At 38.0% G+C, this 19011-nt stretch overlaps 1 protein-coding gene and 1 long non-coding RNA gene across 5 annotated transcripts in view; one reads left to right on the forward strand and one right to left on the reverse strand.

Annotated features, from left to right (window-relative positions):
* The window catches only part of SUGCT (succinyl-CoA:glutarate-CoA transferase), a 769733-nt gene that overhangs the window by 598114 nt on the left and 152608 nt on the right, over positions 1-19011 (reverse strand). The window lies entirely within an intron of this gene.
* LOC129490004 (uncharacterized) overlaps positions 597-19011 on the forward strand; it is a 28852-nt gene continuing 10437 nt past the window's right edge. Inside the window, exons 1-2 of the long non-coding RNA XR_008660138.2 lie at positions 597-713; positions 3475-3531. This is a non-coding gene — a long non-coding RNA (uncharacterized lncRNA). The remainder of the gene's footprint in view (positions 714-3474; positions 3532-19011) is intronic.

The following is a 19011-nucleotide window of genomic DNA, read 5'->3' on the forward strand; positions in this document are numbered from 1 at the left end:
GACATCCTTCATGTATATAGGACATGCTTGAGAGTACATTAGAAAGTTCAGGAAATGATGCAGTTTAGAGTCAAGAGGAGTTTCTTGATAGAACCAAAAACAAAACAAGACCCAAGAAAAGAGAATAACAGTTTTACCTGTAGTGAGTAATATGTGCTGGCTGTACTAATTCATGTTGAGCTTTGTTTCAGTGTACTGATTTTCACCAATTTAATGCTAAAGGTCTGGACCTCAGTTACCTCAAGATCTCTTTTAGTGAAAGAGGTCAATGTGCACTGGAGTACTTTTCCTCAGAATGATCAGATTTGCATCACAGCTGACTACCAAAGAGGTCTTTCCTGAACATTCATGTTATCTCAGTTCTCTGCCTAGTCTAAGAATCAGCCAGAATCCATAAGCTTCACATGGATGTTTACAATAAGAAATACGCCATCAGCATGTTTCATTTAATTTTAGTTGAAGTATTTTAACACATACATTACCCTAATTGAAATTTAAAAAAAAAAAGTAGTAGCAAAGTAAGACTCTTACTTCATAATGGAAGACATCATAATTGCAAGACTATCAAAAAGTAAACACTTTAGGTAAAAATCAGGCTTTGCTGCAACCAATGGGCTCCTAGGGCAGGACATGCATGGCTAAGGAACATAGTAATAAGATGAAAATGGACAGAAGAAGGATTGAAGGAAAGAGAAGAAAAAGGAGAAACTAAGGTAGTGGTAATAATAATATAGTCATAGAGCTAACACTTATTTAGTGCTTACTACGTAATGGGCGCTGCCATAAGAACTTAACAAAAATTAATTCATTTTAATCCTCAGCAATCCTTGGAGGCAAACACTATTATTATTCCCATTTAGTGAATGAGGAAACTAAAGCATAGAGCATTTCATGACTTACTTGAGGGTCATAGCTACTTAGTAGTATACTGAGGATTTAAATCAATGTAGTTTGGCTCCAGAGTCCATGCTCCTAACCACTACTCTAGAGGCCTATAAGATGGTTACCAAATGGAAAGAAGTGGGTTCAACCATAAGCTTGAAATCAATTACACACACACAAACACACACACACGAGAGACAGACTAAGGTTTTCCTAACCACTACCCTAGAGGCCTATACAGGAAGGTTACCAAATGGAGAGAGAAGTTAATTCAACAATAAGCTTAAAATTAATTACACACACACACACATATACACATACACACACACACACACACACACACACACACACGAGTCACTCACTCTGTCTCTCTCCCTTCCCCCTCTCTCTGAGATTTTGCCTTATAAGGGAAAAAAATTTGCATTGCATTGAAATTAAAATATTCTCCTACTAAGTACAATATAAAATGTAATATGTACTTGACAACAAGTAACATGAGCTATTACAAACATTAGAAAAGAACACAAAAAGCCTTCTCCAGAAACATGAGTACACAACATTTTGACCACCAAAGAGATCCCATTTGTAGGGCAGTCCAAGAGCACACAGTGCCATCCAGCGATAAAGCACGTGAAGCACGTGTTCATCCTCTTCTGCAAGGGAATCGAATATTTAACTTTAGTCTTCTCAATAAGCAATTCAGAATTTTCACATTAAAAAAAAGGAAACTAGCATAAGTAATAACCTATCTTTTATTTTCCTATGACTTCTGCAAAATTACCTTACATTTAAATTCTCCACTATTTCTTAATTAAGTATATAAATTCAGACAAGACCAACCCAAACTATTAAGGCATCCAAACTATTAACAGCATCTCACTCACCCAACAAGGATATATTATCATCATATAGGGTACTTTTGTGCTGCCTAACATGACTTTTCAATTAGTGTATTTTGCAGAGTTCAGAAACAGTCAGTGATAAAGGCTGAAAGCACCTGCCCTACACATGGCAAAGTAAGTCATGGCTAGTTCTGCCATCAGCAGCACCTACACTACAGAACCTCCAAAAACAAATGGATGCAGCAATTAAGCATATGGTATAGGAGAGACAAGGGGGTGTAAGGAGAGGAACCGGGCAAGCGTTAAACAGTGCAAAATTTATCTATGCACCTAAATAGGCAATTATTTTTACAAAATTCTCATACAGACAATGTTTACATTATGACATAACTAAATTCTAAAGTTTAGTTTTCATCCGAAGCCACAACATTATGGCCAATTATATTACTAAAAGAAAATATTTATTTATGTCCCTGGAAGAAATTCAAGAAACATTCATTAGTGAGTTTTTTTCTTTTACTTATTTGTTTGTTTGTTTGTTTTTGAAGACAGAGTCTTGCTTTATCACCCAGGCTGGAGTGCAGTGACACAATCTCAGGTCACTACAAACTCCATCTCCCAGGTTCACGTGATTCACCTGCCTCAGCTACCCCAGTAGCTAGGATTACAGGCGTGTGCCACCATGCCCAGCTAATTTTTGTACTTTTAGTAGAGATGGGGTTTCACCATGCTGGTCAGGCTGGTCTCGAACTCCTGACCTCAGGTGATCCGCCTGCCTTGACCTCCCAAAGTGTTGGGATTATAGGCGTGAGCCACCACACCCAGCCTGTGAGTTCTTTAAATATAATTTTTTTTCTAAAACACTTACCAAACTTTTAATAGTAGTTATCACTAGGGAGTGGAAATGCAAAAAAAAAAAATTTACTTATTAAATTATACATTTGTATCATTTCGGCATTTTTTTCTAATATGAATTTCTTTTGTTAAAGATGTGAAAAAGTACTATGCTCCATAGTGAATGAGGAAACTAAAGTCATAATGAAGACTTTATAGTCATAATGAAGAAACACTGAAAGATAAGACTGTCTCTATTTTCTATATATCTCTTACACATTTCAATCATTTGTGTAAATGATTTGCACGTACAGTAATAAAACACAGCTTCTGGTTAATTTAACAAATGCCCTTCACCACAGAACTAGTTCAGAATCTAAGCATTTTGCGCAGCATATTTTCCAACTGACAGCTAAGCTAGCTTTTAAATTTTCATTTTTCAAAGTGCCGAGATTAATAATGCATCAACAGGGCCGGGCACGGTGGTTCATGCCTGTAATCCCAGCACTTTGGGAGGCTGAGGTGTGCGGATCACCTGAGGTCAGGAGGCCGAGACCAGCCTGACCAACATGGTGAAACCCCATCTCTACTAAAAATACAAAAACTAGCTGGGCGTGGTGGTGGGCACCTGCAATCCCAGCTACTTGGGAGGCAGAGGCAGGAGAATCACTTGAGCCTGGGAAGCGGAGGTTGCAGTGAGCCGAGACCATGATGTCACTGCACTCCAGCCTGGGTGACAGAGCGAAACTCCATCTCAAATCATCATCATCATCATCATAATGCATCTGTGGGAAGTGAATATGATTTAAAAGACTGGTATGTAAACTATGGAACCAATATGTGACCAGTGGAGTCTAACTTGAGGTTCATGTCTATGGCCATTGGAATGTCCCTCTCTGCTGCTGCTTCCCTTCAGGACAAGGGCTTCAGATGAAGAGCTCCTAAACACTCCTAAAGACTACCAGTTACACAGGTAAGCTGCTGTTATTCACTTAGTCCATATCCTCGTTGCCTCAGTTGTGTTCATTGTATCCACACAGTCATCAAGCCTTAAAGTTCTGTCTAGGCCAGACGCGGTGGCTCACACCTGTAATCCCAGCACTTTGGGAGGCTGAGGCAGGCGGATCACCTGAGGTCAGGAGTAGGCAAGACCAGCCTGGCCAGCATGGTGAAACCCTGTCTCTACTAAAAATACAAAAAATAGCTGGGCACCATAGTGTGTGCCTGTAATCCCAGCTACTAAGGAGGCTGAGGCAGGAGAATTGCTTGAACCCGGGAGACGGAGGTTGCAGTGAACCAAGATTGTGCCACTGCACTCCAGTCTGAGAGACAGAGCGAGACACCATCTCAAAAAAACAAAAAAAGTTCTTTCTACATCACTGTATGTTCTTTTAGCCCCCCGTCCTGAGGTAGCCTGTAGAGCAAAGACATTAAGTACAGAACTATCCCCCAGACAAGCCAGGAAAGTTGCTACAAGTACAACTTCAGTTTTGATTAAAAATTATTTGGGGAAACTTCAATGCCATTTAATTTTAGGAGTATCAAATGATAGTATTAGTGGAACCATCCAAGAAGCCTCTCTATATGAGACACGCCTTGCAGGTTTACCCTAAAACACACTTCTTTTTAAATTGTAACCCCTGGGTCTACTGCATCAGAGTTATCTGGGGTGCTGCTCCAAAATGCAGATTCCTGAATCCTGCCCCAGACTGAGTGGATCTCAATGATGGCGTGTGAGGCCCAGGAATCATTTTTTTAAAAAGCTCACTGGTACTTTTATACATCATAAGTTCATGAATTATTCTGTAGGACAGCAGTTTTCAAATTTTGCTGCATATCAGAATCATCCGGAGAGATTTTTAGAACCTCAGTACACAGACCATGCCCTATACCAGTTAAATTAGAATTTCTGGGGATGGGAAAGAGACAGCAGAAGTTCTGAAAACTCCACAGGTGATTCCAATGGGCAGCCAACATTGAGCACTGGTGTTGTAAAGGACCAAGGTACAACTTAGAAACCAAGTTGAATTCTCCTGAGTGTCAAAGCACACTCAACTTGAGACTTTTAACAGTAACAACAACAAAAATGGTTAATACTCACTTTTTCACAGTGACAACAATAAGACCTAACAAGCTGCCATAAAAATATTAAGTATGGTTCAAACACAGAAAAATTCTCATTACCAAATACAACTACATACAATTAAAAAAAAAGTTTTCAACACTTTTAAACAAACAAAAATGCAACTCATTAATTCCAGCCTCCGTTGACAGAAAACTTATGCTCTAAGTACAGCTCTGAACCTGTCTTCTACATCGGTTTCATTAAATAATATGATGAAGTGACCAATATGGTTTTTTTCCTGATGTTACATACCAATCTGCAACAGCTTGGGGATAGTTAGAAAATACAGAAGTAGAATGTGTATCAGAATAAACTAAATTTCAGATTCATCGAGCTGATATCTCAAGTCAAGAGCTTCTGTAGTTAAAAGACTGAAAGATGGATGCACCTGATTTTCCCTCAGGGGCTTACAAGATAAGATAGTGCATTATTAAACCTGACAAAACATATCTGACTATACTGCACCAGAAACTACAGTCACAGAATTTTAAAAGTACGTCTTTACTTAATGAAGTACAAATTTCAAACTCAAACTGGGCCTACAGATTTAGCAGAAGGCAAAAGGAGAATGTACTCATTTTACTATTGTGACCTGGCTTAAGTTCAATAGAATCAAAGATACAAAAGAATTACAGAGTTGTCTGGTGGAAAGGAAATCATCATTTCATAAAGGACTCAATGACTTACATGATTTCAAATCATGCTCTAAGTGTCTGCAGCTTCCTTTAAAGAAAACCTCAAAATGCATCTGAATTATCATCTATCCTGTAAGTGTGGTTCAGTTTCAGGAAGAACTGATTGAACTGAAAATAACTATTCCACCAAGAAGACAGTGTCTGTATTTAAAGTCTGTATTTAAAAAATACAGACTCTAGAGCAAGGCTGAAATTTCTTATAATTGTCTCTCAACAATGGGTTAATCCCTGTCCCTATGAAAATCCACCTAAAATATAAAATTGCTGAAATTAAAAATGAGTACAACTCCATCAGCAATGTAAAGTTTGAATCAGAACTGATATAGACCTTCATTTGCACAGAATGCATGTATATACATATGGTATATAAAACCAAAACTGTCTGTAGCCACCTCCACCTGCTAAGGTGGTGAATTGGTTTCCCATTGCTGCTGTAACAAATTGCCCCTAAACTTAGTGGCTTCTAACAAGACAAATTTATTATTTTATAATCCTGGAGGTCAGAAGTCTGAAATCACTCCGCATGGGCTAATGTCAAGGTGTCGACAAAGCTGGTTCCTTCTGGAGGCTCTCAAGTGAGAATCTGTTTCCTTGCTTCTTTTTTTTTTTTTTTTTTTTTTTTTTTTGAGACAGAGTCTCGCTCTGTCGCCCAGGCTGGAGTGCAGTGGCGCGATCTCGGCTCACTGCAAGCTCCGCCTCCCGGGTTCACGCCATTCTCCTGCCTCAGCCTCCTGAGTAGCTGGGACTACAGGCGCCCGCCAACACGCCCGGCTAATTTTTTGTATTTTTAGTAGAGACGGGGTTTCACCGTGTTAGCCAGGATGGTCTCGATCTCCTGACCTTGTGATCCGCCCGCCTCGGCCTCCCAAAGTGCTGGGATTACAGGCTTGAGCCACCGCGCCCTTTAAGCTTCTAGAGGTTGAGTGCATTTGTTAGACGTGTGACCTCATTCCTCAAATCACTTCAACTTCTTGCCACCATTATCACATTGCAAACTATAGTACTCCCCTCTAATCTGTGGTTTCACTTTCCACTTTCAACTGCAATCTAGAAATAGGTGAGTATAGTACACATTGTAATGATATATTGAGACAGACGACATTCACATAACTTTTATTACAATATATTGTTACAATTGCTCTATTTTATCATTGTTCAAATTAGGCCATATTGTTCAAATATTTTACCATATTGTTCAAATCCTATACCTGCATACCTATGAATAAATTAGGCACAATTATTGTGCCTAATTATTGTGCCTAATTTATTCATAGGTATGCATGTATAGGAAAAAAACAGTATTTATAGGGTTTAGTACTAACCATGGTTTCAAGCATCCACTGCGGATCTTAAAATGTATTCCCCATAGGTAAGGAGAGACTATTGTAATGATTCTGATGCTCTCGCCTCTCTCTTACAAGAATCTTTTTTTTTTTTTCATTTCATTAGGCCCACATGGATAATCCAAGATAGTCTCCCATCTCAAGATCTTTAATTTAATCGCATCTATGATGTTCCCTTTACCATGTAAGGTGGCATATTCATAGGTTCTGGGTATAAGGACGTTGACATCTTTGGAGACTATTTTCAGCCTACCGCAGGTAATAATATGGAAGGAGGAAAGAGACATAGTAGTGGTTAAACATTATTTTTCACTTTCAACATGAGTGGGGAAGGAAGAAAGAAAAGACTGAAATTTCAAAGCATCAGCCCATTCTTCTGTGTTCTAAGACTATTCTAGCCATTACAATAGCCACTGCCCACATGTGGCTACTGAGACTTTGATGGCAATATTCCAAATTAAGATGTGCTGTAAATGTACAACTACATATAAAACTTGAAAGACATCATATAAGAAAAAGTAAAATAATTATTAATTTTATACAAATTTTACATTTTGAAAGGAAAATATTTTGGATATATTTGGTTGAATAAAATATATAATCAAAATTAATCTCATCTGTTCCTCTTTATTTTTTTAACGGGGCTAATAGGGAATTTTCAATTACAGATGTGGGTAATAAGCACACTCAAAAAAAGATGAAATAAAGCCTTCTGCCATAAAAGCAACAAGAATACTGGCAAAAATTCTCAAAATCAAATTTTTGAAAACTCTGGAAATTAACTAAAGCCTTGCAGTAACTGATGAGTTCTTACCCAAGAAAAAAAAAAACCTGAATTTTAATAAGACCGGCAAGCTTTGTGACGTCTTAACTTGCCGTATTATCATCCACTTCTACCAGGCTTGAGAACCAACAGCCTCATTAGTAACTAAATACTAGCAGCCTGGCAACCACAAAATTCAGCAGAATGAGTTTAAAGTTTAGTGGGGGAAAACCCAGGCTTTGTTTTCTTTTTTTGAGCTTCAATGATGAATTCTACCAAACAATAAAAGAAAAATTAGTACTAATTCTTCACAAACTCTTCCAAAAGCAAGGAGAGGAGGGAATACTTTTCAACTCTTTCTATGAGGCAAATGTTACTCTGACACCAAAAACTAACAAAAACATCATAAGAAAACTACAGACCATAAAGACCAATATCCCTTATGAATATAAACCTAAGAATCCTCAGCAACATACTAGCATACTGAGTACAGCAATATATACAAAGGATCATACAACTTGACCAACTGAAATTTTTCCAAGGGTTGAAAAATTGGTTCAATATACAAAAATCAATGTCAATTGTTAATCAATCAATAACCAAATAACATATAAATGGGATAAGTGACAAAACAAATCATCATGTCAATAGTCAGAGAAATAGCATTTGCCAAAATTCAACACTCTTTCATGATAAAAACAGTCAGTAAACTAGGAACAGAGGGTACTTCCTTGACCTGTTAAAGAGTATCAAGGAAAGCCAGGCACTATGGCTCATGCTTGTAATCCCAGCACTTTGGGAGGCCAAGACAGGAGGATCACTTGAGCTCAGGAGTTTGAGACCAGCACGGGCAACATACTGAGACCCCATCTCTACTAAAACTCAAAAAAATTCAGCTGAGCATGATGGCATATGTGTGTAGTCCAAGCTACTCAGGGGGCTGAGGTGGAGGATTGCTTGAGACTGGGAGTTCAAGGCTGCAGTGAGCCATGATCATGCCACTGCATTCCAGCCTGCATGACAGAGAGAGACCTTGACTTTAAAAAAAAAAAAAGAGTATCAAGGAAAAAAACACAGGTAACATCATACATAATGGTGAAAGACTGAAATGTTTTGCCTTGAGATCAGGAACAAGAAAAGGATGCCTGCTCTTGCCACTTCCATTCAACATTGTACTGGAGTTCTGTCCAGGGCAATTAGGCAAGAAAAAGAAATACAATGCATTCAGATTGGAAAGGAAAAAAGTAAAACTATCTTATTTTGCAGATGATGTAATCTCACACAGGAAAAATCCTACAGAATCCGCTAAATACTCTTAGAACTAGAGAATATAAACAGCCTATGTAATGCAGCACCTATGCCAAGATCAGCAAACTTATAGCACCCTCCCAGTGTTGCACCTCGGCAGGCAAGGATAAAACTCATGGCACTCTTTTCCAGAAGCCATGTCAGCCTTCTCAATACCACCCTCCAGTCAGGGTCCAAGTGGCAGAAAGATTAAAGCTGTCTGCAGTCTTGTGTTGCTTCTACTACTATTCCACCAGAACAACACTAGTAGTCAACTTCGGCTCTACAGGCTTGGCCCAATGTCCTGCCAAGAAAGTCCCTTTTTCCCAGCCAAACAAACAAACAAAAAACAGCCTGTTACTGATTCCTTACTTTGAATGGACCTACTAACTATAGGACATAGGGTTATTATTTGAAATGCCACACCCAATGCTTATTCTTCACATGAGTATGAAGAAATGGCCAGATTTAGTACCAATCACAACTGCTAGGAGAAGGCTTTCAGTCAGTCACAACAAACAATAAATGCAAAGGCCTGAAGCAGGAGAAAGCTTGACTTGTTCTACAATGTTTAACCACTACTATGTCTACCCTTTTCTCCTTGCGTATTACCACCTGTGGTAGGCTGAAAAGTCTCCAAAGATGTCAATGTCCTTATCCCCAGAACCTATGAATATGCCACCTTACATAGTAAGGGGAACATCATAGATGCGATAACATTAAAGATCTTGAGATGGGAGATTATCCTGGATTATCCATGTGGGCCTAATGAAACTTAAAAAAAAGGGGTTCTCGTAAGAGAGAGGCGAGAGTATCTTGACTTGGCTAGTCCTGTGGCAGGCTCCTTCTCATCCCCGCAATTTTAACTCCTTAAAGTAATCTTTCCTACCCAGCCTAACACAAGTGCCCCTGTTATCTTTAGCAAACCCTGTGTTTCCTAATGTACATTTATTACTAACTACTTGTTTGTTGTCTATATCCCCAACTACAATAAAAGTTCCATGAGGCGAGAAACTTGCTGGCTTATCTATCATTCATTGCATACTCTGGCATATAATAGATGAGGAGCAGGGATGGATGGTTGGATTCTGTTTGTACAGATGCAACTTAATTTCTTACTTCCTAAGTGAATATCAATATGTAAAAGGAATTAGATCAGAATAATACCCTTGGAGGTGAAAATATATTTAGCATATGGAACTGATCACAATAGAAAAGTAAATTAAAGCATTTTAGAAGAATTTCAGTGACAAGGGTTTAAACTAAAGCAGCTACCTTTTAACTATTATTCATCTAGAAAATGAAATCAACCATAATGTTAGATTGCTAAGCACTCCAGTTAACTAAGGTCTGATTATCATTGCTGATATATAATGACTCTAGGCTACAAATCAATTATAAACATTAAAAAAGTACTCACCGTTACACCTCATACCCATTCTGTGAAGAACTAAAGTAATTTTCCTAGAATTACACCTCACCACAATGCTTGATGCAGGTGGTTTCTTTATCATTTAGCTACAATGATGGCATAATAGTTAGGATCAAAGAGACATGATCTAGTTTACAGACATGGTCCATAAATTAAGATAGGTAAATAGTCACCATTGATTAACTAATACACAAGGACACGATGGCAACATTTTATTCTAAATAAAATTCCTGCCCCCTCAAAAAAAAGAAAAAAACAAGAATAAATAAATAAAATAAAAAATTCCCTGACCTGAGAAAATACAAAGATAAAGGTGAAATTAATTAACTTAGTAACAAAAACAAATTGTTCTAACTCTGAAAGTAGACAACATATATGATTCCGATATCATTAAACACAGCTTTAGGAACAGTCCATTAAATTCATGATTCTACTAGGTTCTCCAAGGACGAAATCTAAATTCAGGAAATACATGTTAACATCAATAGATCTTTCCATTTCTATTTCTCTTATATCTTGAACTTGATTATTTTTCTATTGTTTTAGAACATTTGAAAGCTCCAAAGTGTTTTGAAGTATCTAATAGGAAAATTAAGTTACATCACCATAAAACATGTCTCCCCATTTTATTCTTTTTTCCTTTGGGATATTCTCCCACTAGTAATTATCAATTATTACAAGTTGAAGACCTGATTTTCCTCATTTGTAGTTCATATCATATAAAAATATGCAATGCCCATGAATATAACTAATGACTTCAGTTATACAGAACCAGAGCATGTTCCCAATTCACTTATATTTCGCTCAGTTTTCCTCAAGAAGACAACAAACCATATTTTGTATTGAAGTCAATTTGCATTTAACCTAACCAATAGCATTACTTCTTTGGAAGTAATCTGATTTTTCCTTTTTTTGGTTTGTCTTTAACTTCCTAATTACTCATCTTAATAACAGATCCTTTTTTTTCAATGTTTTAAATTGATGATTTTTTATTTAATTGAAAATAAAATTACAAATATTAATAGTACATATAATGTTTTGATCTATGACTACAGTGTGAGATGATTAAGTCAAGCTACTTGACATACACATCACCTCATTTTTTTTTTTTTCGGAGATGGAATCTTGCTCTGTCATCCAGGCTAGAGTGCAGTCTGCAACTGCTGTCTCCTGGGTTCAAGCAATTCTCCTGCCGCAGCCTCCAGAGTAGCTGGGATTACAGATGCCCGCCACCACACCTGGCTAATTTTTGTATTTTTAGTAGAGATGGGGTTTCACTAGGTTGGTCAGGCTGGTCTCGATCTCCTGACCTCAAGTGATCCATCTGCCTCAGCCTCCCAAAGCACTAGGATTACAGGCATAAGCCACCATGCCTGTCCTTCATCACCTCATATACTTGTGTTTTAATGATAAGAACATTTAAGATCTAATTTCCTAGGAAATTTAAAGTATACATTATTATTAACTCTAGTCACCTTGCTGTACAATAGATCTCCAGAACTTATTCATCCCATCTAACTGAAACTTTGCCCCCTTTGACAATCATCTCCTCCTGCCCCCACCTCCCCCTGCCCCAGCCCCTGGCAACCACCATTCTAGTATCTGCCTCTGTGAGTTCAACTTTTTCAGATTCCACATATATACAAGACCATGTGATATTTTTCTTTCTGTGCCTGACTTATGTCACTTAGTCCTGCAGGTTCACATGTCTTGTTGCAAATGACAGGATTTTCTTCATTTTTAAGACTAAGCCATATTACATTGCATATATATAACACACTTCTTCATCTATTCATCTGATGATTTACATTTAGATTGATTCCAATGCTGCAGTGAACATGAGAATGCATATATTTATTCAACATACTGATTTCCTCACCTTTGATATATTCTCAGAAGTGGGATTGTTAGATCATATGGTAGTTCTACTTTTAATTCTTTTGAGGAACCCCCATACTGCTTTCCATAATGGCTATACTAATTTACATTCCCACTAATAGTGTGTAAGGGTTCCTTTTTCTCCACACCCTCACCAACACTTGTTATTATCTGCCTTGCTGATAATAGCAATTCTAACAAGTTTGAGGTTGTGGTTTTAATTTGCATTTTCCCTGATGATTCATGGTGTTGGACATTTTCTCAGATATTTGTTGGCTACTTGTATGTCTTGTTTTAAGAAATGTCTGTCCAGGCGCGGTGGCTCACGCCTAAAATCCTAGCATTTTGGGAGGCCAAGGTGGGTGGATCACCTGAGGTCAAGAGTTTAAGACCAGCCTGGTCAACATGGTGAAACCCCGTCTCTACTAAAAATACAAAAATTAGCTGGGCATGGTGGCCCGCAGCTGTAATCCTGGCTACTTTGGAAGCTGAGGCAGAAGAATCTCTTGAACCTGGGAGGCGGAGGTTGCAGAGAGCTGAGATGGCACCACTGCACACCAGCCTTACATATTTTGGATAACAACCCCTTATCAGATACATGCTTTGCGAATATTTTCTCCCATTCTGTAAGTTGTCTCTTCACTCTGTTGATTGTTCCCTTTGCTGTGCGGAAACTGTTTAGTTTGATGCAATCTCGTTTGTCTAGTTTTGCTTTCATTGCCTGTGCTTTTTGGGCTCATATCCAAATATCTTCACCAAAAAAAAAATGTCAAGAAGCTATTTCCCTATGTTTTATTCTCATAGTCTAACAGTTTAGATCTTATGTTTCAGTTTCTAATGCATATTATTTATTTATTTACATTTAGAGACAGGGTCTCGCTCTGTCACCCAGGCTGGAGTTCAGTGGCATGCTCATAATTCTATGTAACCTCTAATTTCTGGGCTCAAGCAATTCTCCTACCTCAGCCTCACATGGTTGTGACAGGTGCTCACAACCATGCCTGGGTAATTTTTGTATTTTTTTGTACAGACAGGGTCTCATTATATTGGCCAAGCTGGTCCCAAACTCCTGGCCTCAAGTGATACTCCTGCATGCTGGGGATTACAGGCCACTGCACTGGCCCTTTTAATCCATTTTAAGTTGATTTTTGTATATAGTATAAGATAAGGGTCCAACCTCATTCTTCTGCATCTGAATATCCAGTTTGGTTTCTTTGTTTGTTTGTTTTTGTTTTTTCGGTATTTTTGAGACAGCATCTAGCTCTGTCACCCAGGCTAGAGTGCACTGGCACAACCTCAGCTCACTGCAACCTCCACCTCCCGGGTTCAAGCGATTCTTGTGCCTCAGCCTCCCAAGTAGCGGAGACAACAGGTGCATGCCACCATGCCTGGCTAATTTTTTTATTTTTAGTAGAGATGGAGTTTCACTACATTGGCCAGGCTGGTCTCAAACTTCTGACCTCAAATGATTCGCCCACCTTAGCCTCCCAAAGTGCTGGGATTACATGCATGAGCCACTGCACCTGGCCAGTCAATTGATCTTTGACAAAGGTGCCACAATACACAATAGGGAAAGTACAGTCTCTCCAATAAATTGTATTGGTAAAACTGGATATTCAGGCTGGGTGCAGTGGCTCGTGCCTATAATCCCAGCACTCTTGAGGTCAGGAGTTCGAGAACAGCCTGGCCAGCATGGTGAAACCCTGTCTTTACTAAAAATACAAAAAGTAGCTGGGTGTGGTGATTTGTGCCTATAATCCCAGCTACTTGGGAGGCTGAGGCAGGAGAGTCCTTTGAACCTGGGAGGCAGAGGTTGCAGTGAGTGAGATTATGCTGCTAAACTGGACAGCCTGGGTGACAGATTGAGACCTTGTCTCCAAAAAAACAACAAAAACAAACAAACAAAAAAATCAATTGACTAACTGTGTGTATTTATTTCTGAGCCTTCTATGCTGTTCCTTTGGTCTACATGTCTGTCTTCATGCCAATGCCATGCTGTTTTGATTACAATAGCTTTGTATTATATTTTGAAATCAAGAAGTATGATGCCTCCAGCTTTGTGTTTTTCACCTGAGACTGCTTTGGATTCATTAACAGAATGAAGGACAAAAATTATATGATTGTCTCAGTGAATACAGAAAAAGCATTTAGCAATATTCAACATCTTCTCATGATAAAAACTTACAATAAATTAGGTATAGACGGAATGTACCTCAACACAATAAAAGCTACATATTACAAGCCCACAGCTAGTATCATACCCAACTTTCTGCTATAACCTTCTATTTTTCCTTCTCCCTCAAAAGAAGAAAAAACAAAACTCCCTTTGAGGAGTTCTCTTAATTTCCTTAGTCATAGACTGTGCTGCCTCTCTACTTTTTCATCCTATACTCATGCTTCAACACAATCTCAGCTTTCAGCTCTACTTCCTTCCCAGAGACACAACTGCTTTCCTCACAGATTTGTACATTCACGGGCTTTTCTCAAGGTAATTCTTCTAGAGCTGATCTATCAATTAGGCACAGTAGGCACAATGCTTAAGACCCACAATACTTTAGGGGTACACAAAAATGTTTCAATTTTCATTTCATTTAAAATCAGAAAAAAAGAGTGTAATAATAATAAATGTAGAATAATGAATTATCTTCATCTTTATACCAATGCAGTTATAGAATGTAATTTTTAATATTTTTATGAAGGAAAGAACCCACAAAGGCAAAAGTTCCCAGGGCCTATGGAAGTCATAATGGGCCCCTTCTTTTAAGTCAGCCTAGTCCCAGATCTCTCCCCACTCAAAACTCGTCCATTCTAGCCTCATTGGCAAGACCCACACCAGAAGTAACAATACGGGTACTCATCAAAACCTGATTAATAGTGATGGTTACATAACTCACTAAACTTACTACAATCATTAAGTTGTCATTTTTATGATATGTAATATATACCTCAATAAAATTGTTTAAAAAAAGATATAGAGTTGTTTAAAAAAGCAGAAACACAGGTATATCTAAGGACACAAAACAATGAATATTAGATTACTACACTTGTTTGAGATTCAAAAGTTTATCAGTCAAAATGATAAGAATTAAAATTGTATCTACTTGAATATGTTCATATAATATGATCAACGTACATATGTGAGTAAAGGATGGTGACATCAAAAGTGACAAAATATTCTATATGCAAAAATAATTATGGTGCTAAAAAAACTAACTCATTGTAGTAGTAATTAAGGGAGCCTGGTTGCAATTAAGTAGAGGAAGGACATTAAAACTTCCAAAAGATATTTCTGTAGGCCACAACAGAAGAACAGAGCAACAGAATAAGTAGAACCACATCCAAACCCGCTTCCTTGTTATTTACCAATATCATCTAAAGAACACTGTTTAGATGCTGATGTTAGTTGTCTTGACTGGACAAATTTAAATCATATTCAGACTAAAAAAAAATCAAAAGAATTTTTGACAAAGGTTAAAAGTTTATAGCCTTAAAACTATAACAAATGTGGTGCCCACTACAAACCACATCCTGGCAATTGTCATGTCTCTACAATGAACTACTTGAAATGGTTTTGCTGTGGCTGAGGCAATCATTTCTGAGTTAATAATTAGCTACTATTCCAATCAGGTGTAAATTGTCTTTTTTACACTAGATCACTTTTAAGAGGAATATAACAATTTCATTTTTAGCAACTAACATTCAATGTTATAATCATTCATCATTCTATGTAATATAATCAAAATGAGTAGGAAAGTGTGTTTTTTTTACTACTGCACGAAATTGTATTCATTTTCAGGCAGCCGAAATTAAATTCAAATGTTACCTGCTTAATGCAGGTGAACATTTATATTAAAAAAAATACTTTTTTAATTTAAAAAAAGGTGAAGTTTCCTGTTATGCTTTTTTGAAAAGTACCTAGAAATAGCACTCCTTATTTACATAAAGCAGATTTTAATCATGTTGTGGTTGGTTTTTAGATCTAGAATTTATAAGTGTTATCTTAAATTGAAAGACAAATTGAAGTCAGTCAAGGTTTATCTATTATGAAAAGTTATCATAATTATGATAAAATAATTATGTTATTACCCAACTTTTTAATCTCAGCACATTACTAACACTGAAGTATTTTTTCAATAACCTAGTAAAATTAATGCTTGTCATCATACTTTCTGATTTACAAAGTATTTTTCACATCCTTTATTGCATTAGATCCTAAAAACAACCCTCTACATTAGCATAGTAAATATTTGTAGATTGCTTCCCCAACATCCATTTCCCTCTCTTCTGGCCAAAAAATAACCATGCCATTCTTTGGAGGAATCACCTGTCCCCCAGTCTCAGCCATACAGTTTGGGTGGAGTTAACCCCACCTCTAGTACCAGGAATCGCTTAAGCCACTCAGTGTATTCTATCTTTCAGGCCCCATTTATCAGTTTAGGAATGGTCCCTTAAACCAGTGAAATTATGTTCTTGTTTTCTGGGACTTCTAGGAAAGAGAACTTCCTTTTTGTCTCATGGGAACTACTGTAAGATTCTGAAACTTTTTGGAATAATATGGTATAAGAATGTAAGATCTGGTAAGATCTGGCTGGATGCAGTGGCTCACACCTGTAATACCAGCATGTTGGCAGGCCAAGGCAGGAAGATCCCTTAAAGCCAAGAGTTCAAGACTAGCCTGGACAACATAGTCAGACCCCCCCATCTCTAAAAAAAAAAAAAAATACAAAAATCAGCCAGGCATAATGCCATACGCCTGTAGTCTGAACCACTGGGGAGGCTGAGGAAGGAGGATTGTTTGATCCCAGGAGTTCGAGGTTTCAGTGAGCTATCATCGCACCACTGCATTTCAACCTGGACAAAAGCATGAGACCACATCTCTTTAAAAAAACAAAAAATGTAAGATCTGAAACCAAAACTGCTACAACCTTAGTTCCACATAAGGAAGGATGGATAAAAGGGAGGGAGAGGGAAGAAGGTCGAGAGCACAGAGGAGAAAGGAAAACAGGAAAGTAAAGAAAGATGACAGAGAAAAAGAGGAGAAAAGAGATGCCCAGGCTAGAGAAGGGCACATGAGAAGAAAGGGAGGACAGAGACAAGGAATAAAGCAGCGGCAAACAGAGAAAAACAGAGCTCAGGATGCAGCAAATCCAGAGAGTGAAAAAGTTCTTACCAGGCATTGCTTGCACTTCAGGTAAGCTGTAGAATAAATTATCTGTTAAATTGCCTTTTGAAGTTCTCTAACCATTACTCACAGCCCAGAAGCTATTCTGAATGGGGCAGCTGTAGCAAGTCTATGAAGAGACATATTCTTTGCCTTAAAAGACCATCACCTAATAGAATTTATGAATAAAGAAACAGAACTCTTGCTCAGCACAGTGGCTCTGGCCGGGTGCAGTGGCTCACACCTATAATCCCAGCACTTTGGGAGGCTGAAGCAAGTGGAACACTCGAGGTCAGGAGTTCAAGACCAGCCTGGCCAACATGGTGAAACCCCGTCTCTACCAAAAAATACAAAAAAAAAAATTAGCCAGGAGTTTTGACACATGCCTGTAGTCCCAATTACTTGGGAGGCTGAGGCACAAGAATTGCCTCAACCTGGGAGTCAGAAGTTGCAGTGAGCTGAGATCGCGTCACTGCACTCCAGCCTGGGCGACAGAAAAAGAAAAAAAGAAAGATAGTTAATGAGACTGAAATACACTAATTTTAGCAATCTGAGTTAATTGTAGTACAATAGGTCAAATCACTGCTACTTTTTTTGCCAAAAGCAAATAATCTCATCATTAGCTGTTTATCGAGTACTTATCATAATTCTAATGGTTTACTATCTTTTCTCATCTTCCTTGGCAAACCTAAGGGTTATGAGACATTCCCGGTAGTAACAGTAGTTCTCACATTGATCTCAAAGGATTGGAGAAGCCAATCTTTGACAAAGGCTGGGCTGGGCATTGAGGATACCATGGTAAGCAAAAACATTGTCCCAGCAGTCATAGAATTTAGTCTCAGGGAGAAACAGAGGCAATAAACATAGACACAGACACACACACGCACACCCCAAAAATGACTGACTACATACCTGTGTGTATGTGCATGAGTTTGCCCTCACTGTGCCCTCACTTTGAAGCAGCCCTGCAGTGATTCCACCTTCCCCACCCTTACTCCCAGGGAAATACACACCTTCACATGGTGAACCACTAGTTAGATGCTAGAAGTGAATTACACTCTACGATACTCATCTAAATAATACAATACTCTTTATACATCAGAGTAAAGCAGCCTAGGTAAAAATCAGGAGAGTTAAGTAGAGTCTCAACTCCATGACCTGCTACATAATCTATGAGTACTGGTGTAAATAAAAACTGTAAGGCCTCCTGTGGAAGTTATTAACAAATTCAAGACAGTGACAGCAGAACATTTAACTAAGCCCAGGGCTACCCGTGACTGCACAGGTTATACACCCATGAAACCTTCATGGCTTCCAAACTTATTGGATGTGCAACTTTTATTCAGTTGCTTACCCTACCTCAGGTTCCTTACAGCTTAAAATCAGAGGAAGAAAAGACTTTCTGCACTCTCCCATAACTAACATCTGTAGTTCTCTATTAAGGAGTGAAACCATTCATTTGAACAGAGTTCTTTTACCTTTTTATAGAAATACTAAATTCTGACTGTGACTCAAAGCTACTGTTATGTAAAAACCCATACATAGTATTTCATTTTCAACCATATTGATGTTTTTTATTTCTATATACCTCCTTAATTTTGCCTAAGAGGAAAAAATATCCAAAGCAGTGTTCCAAGTTTACTATTTTCCCATGTATGCCTTTTAAATCTGAAATTCCCAACTGGGGTCTCTATGTCTAGAAAGTAGTTTTTCCCACAGTAAAATGTCTCCTTGCACAAATCAGATATTTTCTTTTTCTATCATGGAAA

This window comes from Symphalangus syndactylus, chromosome 9 (genome assembly GCF_028878055.3).
Source record: "Symphalangus syndactylus isolate Jambi chromosome 9, NHGRI_mSymSyn1-v2.1_pri, whole genome shotgun sequence".
Lineage (NCBI taxonomy): Eukaryota > Metazoa > Chordata > Mammalia > Primates > Hylobatidae > Symphalangus > Symphalangus syndactylus.